The 17,939-nt window shown below is 39.9% G+C and overlaps 1 protein-coding gene across 3 annotated transcripts in view; it reads left to right on the top strand.

Moving 5' to 3' along the window:
• Positions 1-17,939, top strand: part of CERS6 (ceramide synthase 6) — a 321,764-nt gene that overhangs the window by 158,969 nt on the left and 144,856 nt on the right. The gene's annotated exons all lie outside the window — the stretch shown is intronic.

Raw genomic sequence — 17,939 nt, 5'->3', positions numbered from 1 at the left:
GTTTAGTGAAATGTCTGTTCAGATCTTTTGCCTATTTTTATATTGGGTTTGTCTTCTTCTTTTTGAGTTTTAACAGTTCTTTAAATATTCTGGACATAAATCCTTTATCAAGTAGATGGCTTGCAAACATTTTTTCCCAGTCTGTGACTTTTATTTTCTTAATGGTGTCTTTTGAAGGGCAGTGCCCCTTGAAACATGAATTGTGAATTCGTGACATGGAAGTAGTGTCCAATATTTTAGTTATTATATTCCAAAACTGAGGTTTGTAGGAGCTTGTAGAACTCCTGCAATGAATCAGTGAGGGGTTGGGTTGGTGGTAGTGTCACACCTTTGGGGGTTTTGGATACCCACACTGTGCCAGGGCTCTAGGTACCTGCAGGCTGACCTGGTACCTATATCTGTTTACTCCATCGTTTCCATTTAGTTTGTGGCTGTCAAAGGTGGCTTCAAGGACATCAGTAAAGGAGAAGATGGTTAGTTTCAACTTGATGGTTAGTTTCATCTTGAGGATAGCGTAAGGGTTTCATCCTTTCAGACCAAGGAATAAAACTGCTCCTTTGCCATGTCTCTCCTTTCCTCTTCCCACCTCCTCCCAGCACTCATCCCTTTTAACATTTTGTTTTTTTCTCAAGACTTCCCTTTCTGATATAAAAAGAATGATAGGGAGTATAGTGAGAACAGTTGAACATAAGAACTAGCTATACTAGTCTTAGGAAGCAGTTAGATGGTACTATTAGCCAGTAGATGGGGCAGTCTGGTAGGTGGGCTAAGAGCCTGGACTCTGCCACTTAACAAGACATGGGAGCTCAGTCAAGTTGCTCCATCTTTCCGTGTCTCCTTCCACATCTAAGATGGGAGTCATTGTAATACCTACTTCTTATCAGGATTAATGAATTAGAACATGTAAAGTGCTTAGAGGTGTATCCGTTGGTAATTACTCAGTAAGTGTTAGCTATTATTTTTATTATTGTCGTTGTTATTGTTAAATGATAGGCAGAGTGCTGTTGCACAAAACTCATAGGGGTTTTGTGTCAGACATCCTAAGTACATTTTGAGTTTGGTCCCCCGCTCCTGTATTTACTGTGTGACCTCAGACAAGCCATGTTTGCCATGTGGCCAGAAAATAGTAGGTCATCACTAGGATATTTTTTGTTTTTGTTTGTTTGTTTGCTTGTCTATGATGTTAAGGAGGGGGTGATAAACAGAGCAAAAGAATCCTGTAATCTTCTGTGGAGCAAGAGTTGGAAAAAGAAGGAAAGTCTTGCAGAGGAGGTGATAAGTGAGGTCTTGTAGAGGAGAGTGGTTTTGGACAGATGATGAAGGGGGTCAAGACAGCAGCAGGCCCAGATCTGATATATCAGGAGACACGCACATTGGGCTAGTAGAGACCAAGGTAGGAGTCTAAAGGTGGGATTTGATTATTGAAAGCCTTGAAGACCAGAGTCAAGTCATAAAAGTGTCTTCAGAATTGTTCTTTTAGGAACCTCAGTCTGGCTAAAAATAGGCAACATCTTGCAGGCAGAGGCCACTTCCAGGAATACTACGGGGTTTAATTATTTACCCCTTTAGAAAGAAGTCCTTGGTTCTGAGAAAATCTGCATGCGATTCTTTCCCTAAGGACCTGCTTGCTTCTCAATCTGTCTCCTTTCTTGGCAGTGCTACCCCAGTTAACCTGAGGTTCTACATGAAAGAGCTTTTATAGCTCCAGGAAATAATGTTACTCTAAAGCATGCAGTGGAGCAGAGAAAGAATGTGTATTTATTACATTAGCCATTACATCCCAAATATGTACAAGTGATTACAAGGAACCACTTGAAAATCAATTTGTCTGTGTGATTGTATATCTCTGCCTTGAATTACATAGTATAGATGTTCCAGGAAAATTGTGAATACATTTTATTTTATAACTTGAATTGTTTTCCCGTTAATATTTGCCGTCACCTATGAGTGACTGATTTGCTATCGTAGCTCTAGTTGTAACTGTCTTACCGACTGCCTCCCTGCATCCCCACCTGCCCACTCCCCTTGCCCTTCCTCCTTTCATTATACCTTTTCAGACTTAAAAACGTCTATGATCAAAACTTTGACAGTGTGATAAACATTTTTGTAATAATTATTTTTATTGTTGTTTCTCCAAGTGTGAACATTAATATACCTTTACTAACCTTTTTATTTGAAAAGGAAAGGAAATACAAGAATATAACAGTTCATTCCGATAAATGTTTGATTATGTCAAGAATCCTTTAGCTCCAACTCCCTTTTAGGTTCAGAAAGGGACCAGAACAGGCCCTGTCACTCTCATATCCCATCCCCATGAGCTTTTCCTCCATTATTCCACTAACATGGGGCAGGGACTTCCAGACGCATAATGAAAGCCCCCTTTTCCCTTGTGTTGGAGCCACTGATCTCCTGACCATTTCTCCTGCTCTGTGTTAATACACAAGTCTTCAGGGGATCTGGACATTGGGGAAACATTGAGGATTTGGACATTGGGCCCAGTGGAACTTTTTCTTGGGTTTTCTGCCTGGTTCCCCACTGCATCTCTACTCACCAGTCCCTCTCTTCAGCTCATGGAGAGAAGGGACAGGGTATGACACCATCTCCATCTTAACAAGGTTTCCAGATCTGATGTGAAAGGACTGAGTTTTCCAGGCATTTTTGCCTAGTGACACCAGGGCAGGATGATCCTGAAATAAAGATTACTGTTTGGGTATTGTCCCAAGCTGGGAGTGCAGACAGAGGATGTGAATGATGACCTCAAATAAGGCTTCCTTAGATTTGCAGCTGTAGCCCCTCAAGAAACAGCTTAGCAGATTGTCAGCTCCTTGAGAGAGGGACTGTGACCTATTCATATTTCGATTCCCATATGTCTAGGCATTTCATAATTCCTCAATTTATCCTCCTTAATGAATGGCCATCTGTTTGTGAGCATAGTTACAAATAGAATTTCTTTGATTTGACTTCTGTCCAGTTTTGGTTGCTGGACATTTTCTAAGAACCAAGCAAGGGTTCATTAGGTCATTAGAGAATGAGGGTGAAATTTTACCCACAAAAATTCCATGCCTCAGGAAAGCAAAGAGTTTCATTCTGGCTTATTCATGTAGTTTAGAGAATAAGGGTTAGAAATAAAACATCCCACCCATTTCTGCCACATATGAGAGTAAAAAACTTAGAGCAACTCTTGTGAACTGGTGACCCCAAGTTGAATCCAGCCTTCAAGATGGATTTTGCTTGGCCTGTTTGGTGTTTTATTTTTCAATCGAGTTAATTGCCAGCATTTATTTAAAAAATCAGATTTCATATAAAATATGTAACATATCAGATTGCCAGCTTTCTCTGAAAAACGGGAAAAATCTGGCCACAGTTGAGTTTGGATTTTTCTTGACATTTGACTGACCCTTATTTCAGTAGGGTATTGAAATTGCCACAGACCTGAGCACCTCCTGTCCCATTGCCAACATGGAAACTGAGTGCCAGTGGCCATTCACCCGGTACCGAGAGCTTAGCCTAACCATCTCCTTGTTTGTCTAACAGGCCTGGTCCCCGAAGAATTTAAGTTTGCAACTTCTTGTTTAGAGGCTGTGGGTTTACAGGTTTTAGGTGATGACCTTGAAGTTCAGATCTATAATTTTGTGGCTATAAAATATCTCAAAGCAAAGGAGTTAAAAAAACCCTGAATAAACATAACCTCATTCTCTTCATCTGTACATGTTCAGTGATTGATTACTCCGTGTATCATATTTTATTTATAACACCACATTAGCATGGAAATTCACTGCTGTACTTTTCACTTCCCAGCTCTACTAAATTTTACTCTTAACATTTTCAGAGCTGCTTGTACAATGTTCAGATTTAGTGTAGCAGCAATCTCAAGTGGTTTTGTAGCATTAAATATTCAATAACTTTAAAACTGCAAACAAGGGGAAAAATAAGAAGTCAGCCAAATTCTGACACATCAACTTAATAAAGAAGCAACAGAGAGTCTCATTTACATGACCCACTGACCCACTGCTTAACAACTTCAATAGAATGAAGGCCTCCTCTACCTTTGTATCTTCAAATCTCATACGAAATGTCTGTCCTAAAGTCATGTTGTAGTTTAGTGGTGTGGCTGCACTGGCTCATACAGTTAATCATAAAACTTAATTCAGAAATCATTTACGGGGAATCTGTCATATACATGCTATATAAAAATAGTAAAGATAGTTAAGTTATTGAACACTTGCCATGCATTGAAATGCTGTTCTGTGCACATTACAAGTATTGTCTCATTTAATCCTCTCTCAAACCCTTTGAATAGGTGTTATTATCTTCATTTTATAGACCGGGTGATAGAGTCACAGGGAGCACCCATGCTCACAAAGACTGTTTGAAAATGATGGATCCAGTATTCTAGCCCAGACAGTGCAAACGTAGCCTCCCTAATGTTAGTCCTGGGCAGAATTAAGGCACAGATCTTTCACTCAGAACTGAAAATTCAACTGGTGGTTGGTCTCTTAAAGGATAACTATAATAAATATTAATATTAAAATAGTACATTATGGGGACAAACACTTCTGCCTTGGGGGGTGGAGACCAGGGAAAATTTCAGAAAGGTCATGATAAGTTGAGCTGGATAAAGAGGAAAAGAAGTCCCAGGAGAGAAAGGTATGAGCAAAGAGGCTGAGGCATAAAGGTGAATGGGCTATTCAGAAGATGGAAAGCATCCCTGATACCTGAGAGGTAATATTTGTGAGCAATACATGGAGACAAGTATGTGTTCATTATTTCCAAACTTAGGGTTAAGGTTAAAAAAAAAAAGGAATCAACATATGATGGATTAGAAATGAGATTTGTCAAGTCCCCTTAAAGAGGTGGCTCCAGGCCCGGCTAAGGGCAACATTTGATTAGCTTCACCCAGCTGAGAAGAGGGCAGGGGTGCAGGCACGGTATAATGGGACGTTCTGAGGTACAGGTTGTCTGAGCTTATTAGAGCAGCGGGGAAAAGGAGTGTTGGCTTCTGAAATGGGAAGACATGCTCTTCGGCGAAAGTGCCTTAGGCCCATCTTCAGATCACCAACTCTTCTTGTTCTGTTTTGCAATCAATCTGATGATACCCTGGATTTCTGTGTAGGTTTGCCTGTTGGAAGAGAAACTCTCATTCATGCCAAAGCAAATTTTCTGGACTGTGCGACTGTTCTTTTTCTCATGATTCAATCAATCATTTGACATCCTGGCTTAAATGTCTGTCTGTGGAGCTTGGCAAAGGCTAGCCCACCCTTCAAGAGAGATGAAAACTACATGTGCTGGACCAGGGAATAGAGCAAAGAGGTTAAATGAAAGGAATATTTCCAAAGTAGAACTTTTAGATTTGATGACTGATGGGAGATAGGGGTTGAAGGAGGAGGAGAGGAAACTTAGTGGATAATAATGTCTTTGATAAAGATATGTCAGAAACAGAGTGGATTTCTGGGAGAGAGATAAGAAACGTTTAATCTTGAGCCCAAGGTGCCTGTATTGGTGGAGAGGTCTGGTGTTTGGGTATCCAGCCTTATAAAGCCGGTTAGAGGCAGCTATCGCACAGCATACGGGGAGTGGGTGATTTCACTAGCGGGAGCATATGGAGTGAAAAGGAGGCTGAGGATGGAACCCTGGGTATTCTGACTTTGGAGAGTTGGGACAAAAGAGGAAAAGAGCAACGCAACAGCTTTTCAGGCAAAGGAGAATGGCCAGTTTTGTCAAATACTGCAGGATCAAAATATGACTAAGACTCAACATATAAGAGTTCAAAGAGACTTAAAGGTCTGATTGCTTCCCCAGAAAAGACTTGAATTTGCCCAAGGTCATTTTGAGAGCATCAGAGGATGATTACAGTGTTTCCTGATTGGAAATCTCATGCTTATCCCTTTGTTTCATGCCGTTTATTATTTTCTAAGTATAGGTTTACTGTCAGTATGTCATACCATGTAATGCTAGCTAGTACGAGAGATCATGATGCTAGTTTATTTTTTAGTTATTTTCTATTGAACTATAATTGACATACAACACTATATTAGTTTCAGGTGTAGAGACATAATGATTTGTGTTTATATATGTGCATTGTGAAATGATCACCACAGTAAGGTAATATCTGTCACCATACGTAGTTACAGGATTTTTTTTTCTTGCGATGAGAACTATTAAGACGTCCTCTCAGCAACTTTCAGACATGCAACACAGTGTTGTTAACTATAGTTACCATGCTGTACTTTACATTCTCATGACTTATTAATTTTATAACTGGAAGCTTGTACCTTTTGATTCATTTTGCCCATTTCACTCCCTTCATTCATTTCTCCCCCTGCCTCTGGCAACCACTGATCTGTTCTCTGTATCTGTGAGCTTGCTTTTGTTTGTTTTTCAGATTCCACATGTAAGTGAGATCATATGGTATTTGTCTCTCTCTGTCTGTTACACTTGGCATCATGCCCTCAAGATCCATCCATGTTGTCAAAAATGACAAGTTTCATTCTTTTCTATGGCTGCATAATATTCGTGTGTGTGTGTGTGTGTGTGTGTGTGTATCACATCTTCTTTATCCATTCATTCATTGATAGACACTTAGGTTGATTCTGTATCTTGGATATTGTCAGTATTGCTGCAAAGAACATGGGGTTGCATATATCTTTTCAAATTACTGTTTTCTTATTCTTTGGATAAATACCCAGAAGTGGAACAGCTGGGTCATATGGTAGTTGTATTCTTAGTTTTTTGAGGAATCTCCATACTGTTTTCCATAGTGACTGCACCAATTTACATCCCTGCCGACAGTATATGAGAGTTCCCTTTTCTCCATATCCTTGTCAATATTTGTTATTCCTTACCTTTTTGATAATAGCCATTCTAATAGGTTGGAGGTGATAGCTCATTGTGGTTTTGATTTGCATTTCCCTGATAATTACTGACAACTTTGAGCATCTTTTCACGTACATGTTAGCCATCTGTATGTCTTCTTTGGAAAAATGTCTTCAGATCCTCTCCCCATTTTTAAATCAGGTTGTTTTGTTGTTGTTGTTGAGTTATATGAGTTCTTTATATATTTTGGAAATTAACCCCTTATTCAGTATTGATTTGCAAATATTTTCTCCCATTCAGTATGTTGCCTTTTTGTTTTGATGATGGTTTCATTTGCTGTGCAGAAGCTTTTTAGTTTGATGTCATCTCACTTGATTATTTTTGCTTTTGTTTCCCTTGCCTTTGGAGTCAGATCCACAAAAATATCTCTAAGACCAATGTTGGTGAGTTTACCACCTATGTTTTCTTCTAGGAATTTTATGGTTTCAGGTCTTGCATTCACGTTTTTAATCCATTTTGAGTTAATTTTGTTTGTGGTGTAAGATCATGATCTAGTTCCATTCTTTTACATGTAGCTGTCCAGTTTTCTCAGCACCATTTATTTAAGAGCCTCTCCTTTCTCCATTCTGTGTTCTTTGATCCTTTGTTGTAGATTAGTTGCCCATATATGTGTGAGTTTATTTCTGGGCTCTCTATTCTGTTCCACTGATTTATGTGTTTTTGTGCCAGTACCATACAGTTTTGATTACTATAGCTTTGTAGTATAGTTTGAAATCAGGGAGTATGTTGTCTCCAGCTTTGTTATTCTTTCTCAAGATTGTTTTGGCCATTCAGGATCTTTTGTAGTTCCATACAAATTTTAGATTTATTTGTTCTAGTTTTGTGAAATATGCCCTTGGCATTTTGGTAGGGATTATATTGAATCCGTAGGTTGCTTTGGGTAGTATGGACATTTTAACTATTAATTCTTCCAATTGATGAGGCTGGAATATTTTTTCTTTTTTGTGTGTGTCTTCTTCAGTTTCTTTCATCAGTGTCTTACAGTTTTCAGTGTACAGATCTTTCACATCCTTGGTTAAATTTATTTCTCGATATTTTATTCTTTTTGATGCAATTGTAAAAGATTACTTTCTTAATTTCTCTTGCTCATAGTTTATTGGTGTATAGAAATATCACAGATTTCTGTACCTTGATTTCATATCCTGCAACTTTACCGAATTCATTTATGAATGCTAACAGTTTTTGGTAGCATGATGCTACTTGGAAGTGGGCAGCTCAGTGCCACTGTCTTCCAATGCTCATAGTGAAAGGAGGGTTCAGGTTAATTAAAACATGAGGTGGGGGCTTCTCTGGTGGCGCAGTGGTTGAGAGTCCGCCTGCCGATGCGGGGGACACGGGTTTGTGCCCCAGTCCGGGAAGATCCCACATGCCACAGAGCGGCTAGGCCTGTGAGCCATGGCCGCTGAGCCTGCGCATCTGGAGCCTGTGCTCTGCAATGGGAGAGGCGACAACAGTGAGAGGCCCGCGTACCGCAAAAAAAAAAAAAACAAAAAAAATACCATGAGATGCCACAGTATGAATATAGCTGGTGTGTGGGCAACTCATTACCCTTTCAATCAGCATACAACTCACATGGCATCAACTAGTCAGCCAAAAATTTCATTGTGTGTGTTGTAACTAGGTTCAGTTTTGTGAAATGGCTTATTTTCTTAAATGGGAGTACAGGTTGACTGACTTTTCTGGAAAATACCTCAGTGATTACAAATTGTTTGTCTGATTATGTTTCTTTCTCTAATAGAGGAAGGAGCAAGAACATCATCCTCCCAAGTAGAGGCTACTAGGTCAGAAGCCTACATACCTGTATTTGTTTCCAATTGGAAGATCCTTGACATTCTTGGATTTAACTTTTATATGTACATGAATATACGTATACATATACATAGATAGGTGTGTATATACACATACATATACCTATATTTACATAATACATGTATCTATGTGTGTACATACATATAGACATACATAAACATCTACATGTACACATGGGTATTCTTCACAGACAACTTAAAAGTCCAGGTAGAGAGTGTGGTGGCGAACAGGCTGAAGGAGCAGGGGGATGAGAGGTGTGGATGTGGGTGGAAAAAAGATGAGAAAAAAAACAAACTCCAGGAGGTGAGCCATGATTTATGATATTTAATGTTTGCATGGTGAGACTGGTGTGTCAGGGCAAATGAGTTAAGAATGAGCCTAGTTAGCATCCTAGGATCCATTCCTGAGCACCTCTCTCTGTATTTTAATTTTTTCTTTCACTTCTCATTAAATTCTAACAGCCCTAAAAAATAGGTATTTTTATCCCCATTTTCAGATGAGGAAACTAAAGAAATTTTATATTAGAGTTGTAGGCAGGATTTAAGGGTAAGGAGGGTCTCCACCCCGATCCCTGTGAACGGTCTGCTGCTTAGTCTCTCGTCCAGTTATGACATGTGCAGGAGAGCCTGCGGCAGAAAGTTGACACCAAACAGGGCAGTAGAGAGGGGCCAATTCATTTCTTTCTTAAATTCAAAAGTATGTACCTTTTGCAAACTGAAGTACCATTAGTTCCCATTTGTGTCTTTGCTGTGCAATCACAGCATCTGAACAAATGACTCCTTGTCTTCAGTCTGCTTTCAGAAAAGAAAAAAAATTACATAGAGACTATGAAAGCACTTGATGTTCAAGGGGCACACGACAGTAGTTTGACGCTAGATGGTAATAAATATTTGGCTACTTTTGCCTCACCCACATGCTTAAGAATTGTGACATTTGCAAGTGCATGTTCCAAAGTCATATTGACTAATTTTATTTTTGGCAACAGGAGAGCAGTCTTGGTTTTATTCCTTCCTTTATCCTTATTCTAGACAAGTGTTAGCTGGAAAATGCTCATTTATCTTTTTCTGATTTCCACAAATCATGGCCTTTCAAACTTGATTATAAATGAATGGACTTTAAGCTCACAATTATATGTTTAGTCTATATTCAGGGGAATTATAAGAGTAAGGAGAAATATTTTATAGGCAGAATGACCTAACAGAAGTGTACTTTGTGGAGACTGGTTTTTCGCAGATGTGTTTTGAGTAGAGTGTAGAGGCCTGGGACTGGTGTTGGAAAGACTCATGGGAAGGGACAAATGCCAGCGATGCTGAGTTCCACCTGGCTGGGCACTTGACAAGGGAAGTCAACCTGGAGATAAAAGAATAGACCTCAATAGAGAACTGAAGAGAGAATCAGTAAAATTTGACTGCTGATAGAACTTATAAACAAAGCGTTAAAAAAAAGCACACCAATATCTAAATCATAGCTAAGTCTAAGAAATGGAGCACAGTAGATATAGAAGTCAGCATAAATGCAGACAATATCTGAAACATTTCCAATGGCAATTTTAGCCCTAAAAGCATGAATATAATGACAGGAAAAGAGTAAAATTAGTTATAATGCTTAGAAAAGGATGCTTGGGCTGATGGTACATAAAGAACAAGCCATTCATAGTTTCTAGGTGTGAGAAAAGAAAAAGACAGTCATTTTATATGTTTTTACTGAACATAATTCTTATTCATGTTACCTTTTTTTTATAAAGAAGTATTTTTAAATACAGAGACTGATATAACAAAGACCCTCTGAGCTCTATCCAATCCTGTTTTAAAGGATTAAAATATTACAGAAGTAGCTGAGGCTCCCTGTATACCCCTTCTCTGTCTACTCTACCCTCCAGAGGCAATCTCTATCCTGAATTTGGTGTTTATATTTCCTTCTTTATTTTTATGCTATATATGTGTGTGTATATAAGTATATATATTCATGAAAGATATAGCGTTATTTTGCATATTACCAAACTTACGTAAGTGCTTAACCTGTTCTTTGAATCAGTGGTTTAGTGAAGACAGTTCTGCTCAAATTAAGTTCACCTTTGCCCTGGAAATGAAGTGAATAGGTTTGACTTACCTCCAACCTCAGTGATTGCATTGATAAGACTTGCTTGTCAAACAGAGAACCAGCTGAGCAGATGAGGAAAACTATTTGGAGTCACAGAGTTAATTATTGATGGAGATAGAAATAATTTCAGGAAATGTTTGCTTTATGGCAAAAACTCAGGTCTGCATAATCAGTCCATGGGATGAGTCACATCTTTTCCCCTAGCTAGAGTTTTTCTTTGGATTCCTAAACTAATGAAAGTTTGAAGGCTATTCTGGGAAATTAGATTGTATACCAGAGTTTCCAAAAAAGGAATCTTTAATCTCACCTTTGTTTCATTCTTTAAGCTATATGGGATGTTTTTCAAACTAAAGTCAATTTACTTTCTCCCTAGTTGATGAACATCTCTATTGTGCTCAAGTAATACAATTAGTGTCCCAGTAACAGCTTGAAAAGGAGAATACTGACTTAAAAATCATTACGTCTTAAAAAAAATGTTCTCAGTTGAAACCTACCAGTTATTTAACTAAGACTTTGAGTCTATCTTAATTTCAAAATCCTGTGTTCTAAATGTAAAGAAAACTCATCTTTTGGGGGAGGTATTTTGGCTAAAAGCCTGTGGAACAAGAAAGAAGTATGTGTCTGCATCATAAACATGATTCAATGATGCCTGATGGCTTTGTTAGACTTATTAAATGCAAAATATAATTGAGGGGCCTTATTTTGTTCTACAAACCAAGAGTCCAGCCAACCCACCAACCATCCAAACAAACAAATAGAAGTCTGACACCTGTGGCTTTGTAAAAAAAAATTTAGGTTTTGGCTTAATTTGTGAAATGTGTTGTCTGTGCACTAATGGACATCACACTACCTCCTTAGAGAACTGGCAGTGTATCAGGTGTCTGCCGAGTATTTTCTGAAACTTATGGTGTCGTTGTCTGCTTCTAGTCTTGACTTTAAGGCCATAGGGACACAAGATGTGAACAAAGGAGACCTGGTGTGAAAACTGGGGAGACCTCTTTTCTTTCACCAAGTTACCTGGGAATGTAGAGAAGTTACACCTTTCTTTGAACCTGATGTTTTCATCGGTAGAACAAGGGTGTGGATGGACTCCCAGGGATCACTGAAGAACAAGGCTGTTCGGTAGAACAAGACTGTTAAGAAAAATCTGTGTTTGAACACGTAAAAAATGGGAGATGGATAACTCTGATTTATATATACAGAAATATACTGATGTTACAATAAGACACCCATAAGACCAAATCCTTGCCCTCGGTGAGCTATTGTCCTACTAGGATATGCAGCATTCACTCATGACACCAGCTCTAACTAGGACTGTAGCCAGGTCATTTCACCTTGAGTGTGTGCTTTACGTTTGTGGAGAAAGGAAGAGAAGACAACAGAGAAAGTCTTACTTGTCCTCCTGCCTTAGTATCAAAAAGGAGCTTGAAAGTGGAGGCTGCAGCTGTCAGAGTAACTCCACTGATTTTGCCTAATGTGATAGGAGAAAGAGCTATAGAGTAATGTTCTTGGTGAAAAAAAAAGAAAAAGAACCTTCTATTTTAACTTCTGTGTTAAAATAAAGAGGCGATATTTAGTAGAAAGGAATGTGGTCTCTGGAATCAGATTGCCTGGATTTGAATCCCCAAATTCATTACTTGCTAACTGTTTTTTGTTTTTTGTTTTTTTTGCGATATGAGGGCCTCTCACTGTTGTGGCCTCTCCCATTGCGGAGCACAGGCTCCGGACGCACAGGCTTAGCGGCCATGGCTCACGAGCCCAGCCGCTCCGCGACATATGGGATCCACCTGGACCGGGGCACGAACCCGTGTCCCCTGCATCGGCCAGTGAGCCATGGCCGCTGAGCCTGTGCATCCAGAGCCTGTGCTCTGCAACGGGAGAGGCCACAATAGTGAGAGGCCCGCATACCGCAAAAACAAACAAACAAAACTAGAAAACAACTCCGGAAAGTTTCAAAAAGCAAAATTTGAATTTGCCACGTACTAGCAACTATTTACATAGCATTTACATTGTATGAGGTATTCTAGAAATGATTTAAAGTATACAGGAGAATGTGTATAGGTTGTATGCAAATACTACACCATTTTATATAAGGGATTTTAACATCCTTGGGTTTTGTTATTTGATATTGATATTTGGAATCAATGCCCCATGGATACTGAGGGACGACTGTATCAATATACAAAGTTTATACTAATTTATTTCAAAATATATTCTCATTTATCAAACTCCATAATTTCACTTTGTTTGTAATAATTTGCAAGATATAGTGGCATGTTTATATTAAGTATTAAATTTTATGAAAAACAGATATAAGCCCTACTTCACTCTTCTTTATGTATTTGATAAGCAGTGATTTTTTTTTTTCTTACCTTAGATTATGGAACAGCTAGAATGGAAATGTCTCAAAATTAATAAATTCAATCAGAATCAAAGGAACTATATGCTATTTTTTGTGTGTCCTAACAAGGTATTTTAGTTTTTCACTCAATACAGTATTTTTTTTTTATTATTTAGACCATTCCAGAGTTGACTTTCTTTGATTCCAAATTCCTCCTGTTTTGGGTCATGTAAAAAATTGTTAGCAGCATTTGGCATGTCTTTTCCCTTTCCTATACAAATTTTGCACAGTTTATGGAAATAGTTGATAAAACTATTTGATTAAGGACAATTTTGCTTAAAATAAAGCCAAAAGTAGAGAAGTCAAGGGGAGTACTCATACCGTTAATAAAAATTCAGATGTCAATTTAGGAGCTATTTCTCATCAGACACTCTGTTTGCTGTCAGAAACACAAAGATAAGTAAGATTCAGTCGCACCCACTTGGAACTCACAAGCAAGTCAGAGGTTTGTGGCTGTAATCAAAGACGAGGTAAGGAGGTAAGAAACACACCGTCAGAGAATTACAATGCTTTCAGTGTTGCAACATTGAGAAAAGGTGGCTTTTTGGCGTAACTAGCATTTGACACAAATCCCAAAGGAGGCATAGTGTTGCAGTACATGGACAGGATGAGTGGATAAGATGGAGAAGGGCGCCCGGATAATAACTGGTGACTTTAGTGGACAAGCTCAGTATTGTTTAAGGGCCCTGGTATTGAAAAGAATCCCCAATGCAGTCCTTCCCTGTTTCCAGTTTTGCAAGCAGCCAGTTTCTATTCATCAGGACAGAGAGCGTTCTCATCACGTGGTGTCCACGAATGGCCCCTCGGTCAGAAACACCATTTCAGCTGAATACACTGTCTTCAGTTTTCAGGTGTATAAAATCAGGAAGAGGCAGCAGAGCCTAATGCTTAAGAGCTGGGATGTTGAAGCCATGCTGCCTGGTCCGTAGTCCCCGTGCTCTCCCTCTCTAGCTGTGTGACCTTTGGGCAAGTCATTAAACCGCACTGTGCTTGTTTCCTCATCTGAAAAAAACTAGGGATGTTGTTAATAGGACCTACCTTGTTGTGTGGAATAGTTTCACTAAATGACTTTCTACTTGTAAAGTGCTTAGAACAGCTGCTAGCACAGAGCAAGCACTCCAGAAATGTTGTAAAGAAAACGGCCCATGTGCTACCTTCCTCTCTCTAGGATGGTGTGCTGAGTTGAGCTCAGGGGGCTGCTCTGGCTGTCTTTCTCTGCTTCTGTCTCCTCTATAGATTAGGACCTGCCACGTGGGTGACACCTGGCAGTAAGACACAAGACCTCAACGCTCTGATTCCCTGCTTTTATGGCACATTTTAGTAGTCTTGATTTTCACAAAGAGCCCTTTCAGCCTTGTTGCATAAGGACAATAAACCAGATTCAGTGGGTGGTGGTTTTTACTAGCTTTCCATTCTAATTTTCAGGCCTGATGGATATAAGAGATTTCCATGTCCAAATATATGTAGTGGGACACATCTAGGCAGAGAAATGCACGTGAATTCTGTGGAATTTGAGAGGGGGCTTTCGAGTCAGTGCTGCACTAGGTTTGTGTCCTGGTTTTGCCACTTAGCAGCAGTGTGGACTTGGGCAAGCTAATCCCTAAGGCCTCTCTTCCCAATAGAGGTTCCTAGCAGAGTTGCTTCCTCGTCTGGAATCTTTCTGGGACTCTCTGGTGATTCTGAGTATTCTCCACCCACAGCTTGGGACCCACAGCTCCTGGTTCTGCAACCAGGCTCCAAAATGGGGTGGCTGTCCTCACTCCTGTTTTCTGAGTACTTTTGAGTTTATGTTTTCCTTAACAAAATTCCTCTTCTGCCTGTTTAGTGCTACATTCATAAAGGCACACAGGTAAATTCATGCATTCACATTGCCATCTTTAACCAGGCATCATCTTTAAGTTTTTAAAGAAACATTCTTTAACTATCTTTCTCTTAGCATGACAATGGTTTCTTTTTTTTAATTTTATTTTTTTATACAGCAGGTTCTTATTAGTTATCGATTTTATACACATCAGTGTATACATGTCAATCCCAATCTCCCAATTCATCACCCCCCCACCCCACCCCCCAAGGCTTTCCCCCCTTGGTGTCCATACGTTTGTTCTCTACATCTGTGTCTCTATTTCTTTTTGTTTGTTTGTTTGTTTGCGGTACGCGGGCCTCTCTCTCACTGTTGTGGCCTCTCCCATTGCGGAGCACAGGCTCCGGACGCGCAGGCTCAGCGGCCATGGCTCACGGGCCCAGCCGCTCCGGGGCATGTGGGATCTTCCCGGACCGGGGCATGAACCCATGTCCCCTGCATCGGCAGGCGGACTCTCAACCACTGCGCCACCAGGGAAGCCCTCTCACTCACCTTTTGAACAGTCACTAATTGATGGGGTGGAGGGATTCTCCTGCTGCCTCAAAAAGTATCATTCATGACAGAGAGCTGTCTAGGTTTCTGACTGGCAGATTTTTGCATTTCTGTACAAATGGCAGAAAGTGGAGACAGGAAGATATACTAAGATTTTCCTACTTCCTTTTTTAACACCCATAGCTTGTTTCTTGTTGCCTCTAATTACATTTTTTAAATCTAATTTTATTCTTTTTTTCTGCTGTAAAATTCTCTGATTCTTGCAGTAGGCTGAAGGTAATTTCTTCCTTTTTTGTGGTTGCATCCACCTTTCTTTTCATAGATATTATAGTGGGAGGTTGAGAGAGGCTGTATCAGGGGCTGGTAGCTAGACACCATTTAAAACTGTAACTTACATGAAACTACACAAATAAAAAAAGGACTTTCCGAATGTGGCAAAATGCTTGAAAATTTTGCTTCTGTAGATATTTTGTGGAAATAATGTCTGCCTTATAGATATTCATCACAGGTTGTTATTCAAATGATGGAGGCATTCATGTTCCTGTAATACAACCTATGTCTTATGAAAGCGGGGTTATTTTATGAAAGAAAATGTAGTTACATGAGTGATTGTAGGGATTTCAGTGACTTCCATAAAGTTTTTTGTTATCCATAAAAACTGCCTGATCTGAGTGTCTTAGATCTGAAACAGCTGTTATAAATCATTTAATCTAGGAGTTGCAAATTCAGTTGTCTTCAGGGACCAGAAAAATGACTTGCAAATACATGAAGTTGGTTGGTTTAATACCATCAGGAGTGGGAGGGACTCGAGAGAAGTGGAGATTACTTGTTCCACCAAATCCTTAGGCCATCAATATATCAAAACAGTGTAAATATCAAAAACAGTACAATAGGGCTTCCCTGGTGGCGCAGTGGTTGGGAGTCCGCCTGCCGATGCAGGGACACGGGTTCGTGCCCCGGTCAGGGAAGATCCCACATGCCGCGGAGCGGCTGGGCCCGTGCGCCATGGCCACTGAGCCTGTGCGTCCAGAGCCTGTGCTCCGCAATAGGGGAGGCCACAACAGTGAGAGGCCCACGTACTGCAAAAAAAAAAAAACCCCAAAAAACCCAGTATAATATAAACCCACTCTCCCATTATAGAGATGGAACTGAGATCAAGGGATATTAGTAGATTTGCTCGAAGTTAGGAGAATTTATGTATCTCGACCAGAACCAGCTATATAATTTGCAGGGCCCAATGCAAAATAAAATATGGGGCCCCTTGTTCAACAATTACTAAGAATTTCGAGATAGTGACAGCAAAACATTAAACCAAGCATGGGACCCTGTGTAACTGCACAAGTTACACACCCTTGGAGCCATCCCTGGTCTTAACTTCTGATTTAGAATTTGTACATCCCAACAGAAGGAAGCACACAGATACTTTCACCCATAACCACCAAAAATTGATAATGGAGATGGGGTTAAAATTAAGTCCTTGACATATATACACTACCAAACGTAAGGTAGATAGCTAGTGGGAAGCAGCCGCATAGCACAGGGAGATCAGCTCGGTGCTTTGTGACCGCCTGGAGGGGTGGGATAGGGAGGGTGGCGGGGAGGGAGACGCAAGAGGGAAGAGATATGGGAACATACGTATATGTATAACTGATTCACTTTGTCATAAAGCAGAAACTAACACACCATTGTAAAGCAATTATACTCCAATAAAGATGTAAAAAAATATATATCAATAATAAAAAAAAAGGATAATACCAAAAAAGAAAAAATTAAATCCTTGACTTTGATACTGCAGTATATGAACTGCCCTTCCTTACAAGAGGGCTTTTTTTTTTTTTTTTTTGCGGTACGCGGGCCTCTCACTGTTGTGGCCTCTCCCGTTGTGGAGCCCAGGCTCCGGACGCGCAGGCTCAGCGGCCATGGCTCACGGGCCCAGCCGCTCCGCGGCATGTGGGATCTTCCCGGACCGGGGCACGAACCCGTGTCCCCTGCATCGGCAGGCGGACTCTCAACCACTGCGCCACCAGGGAAGCCCACAAGAGGGCTTTTATAAGAGGTTTTAGAATCGTTGCTTTTTGTTCCTTCCTGAATTCAGGCTTTATGGATGATTAGTTGATGATTTTCAACCCTGCAGTTCAAAGCTCTTCTCTCAGTGTTAGTTCTGACATGAATTCCAGCATGTTTGAATACGAGACTTCATATAACTTATATACATAGTGTGTGTATATATACGGTTACTACAAAAAAACTCTTACCCTGGTACTCAATTCCCGATTTTACTTCTTATATTTTCTGAGTGTGAATAGCTATGCCTTTAAAAACTGATTGATTTCACTAAATAGCATTCCTGAGGTCATGCTGTTCATGGTACCTTGGGTTACAAGTTGTAAATGAACACAAAGG

This window comes from Pseudorca crassidens, chromosome 6 (assembly GCF_039906515.1).
Source record: "Pseudorca crassidens isolate mPseCra1 chromosome 6, mPseCra1.hap1, whole genome shotgun sequence".
Lineage (NCBI taxonomy): Eukaryota > Metazoa > Chordata > Mammalia > Artiodactyla > Delphinidae > Pseudorca > Pseudorca crassidens.
The sequence above is the reverse complement of the archived record's forward strand: the minus strand, read 5'-3'. Positions and strand labels throughout refer to the sequence as shown.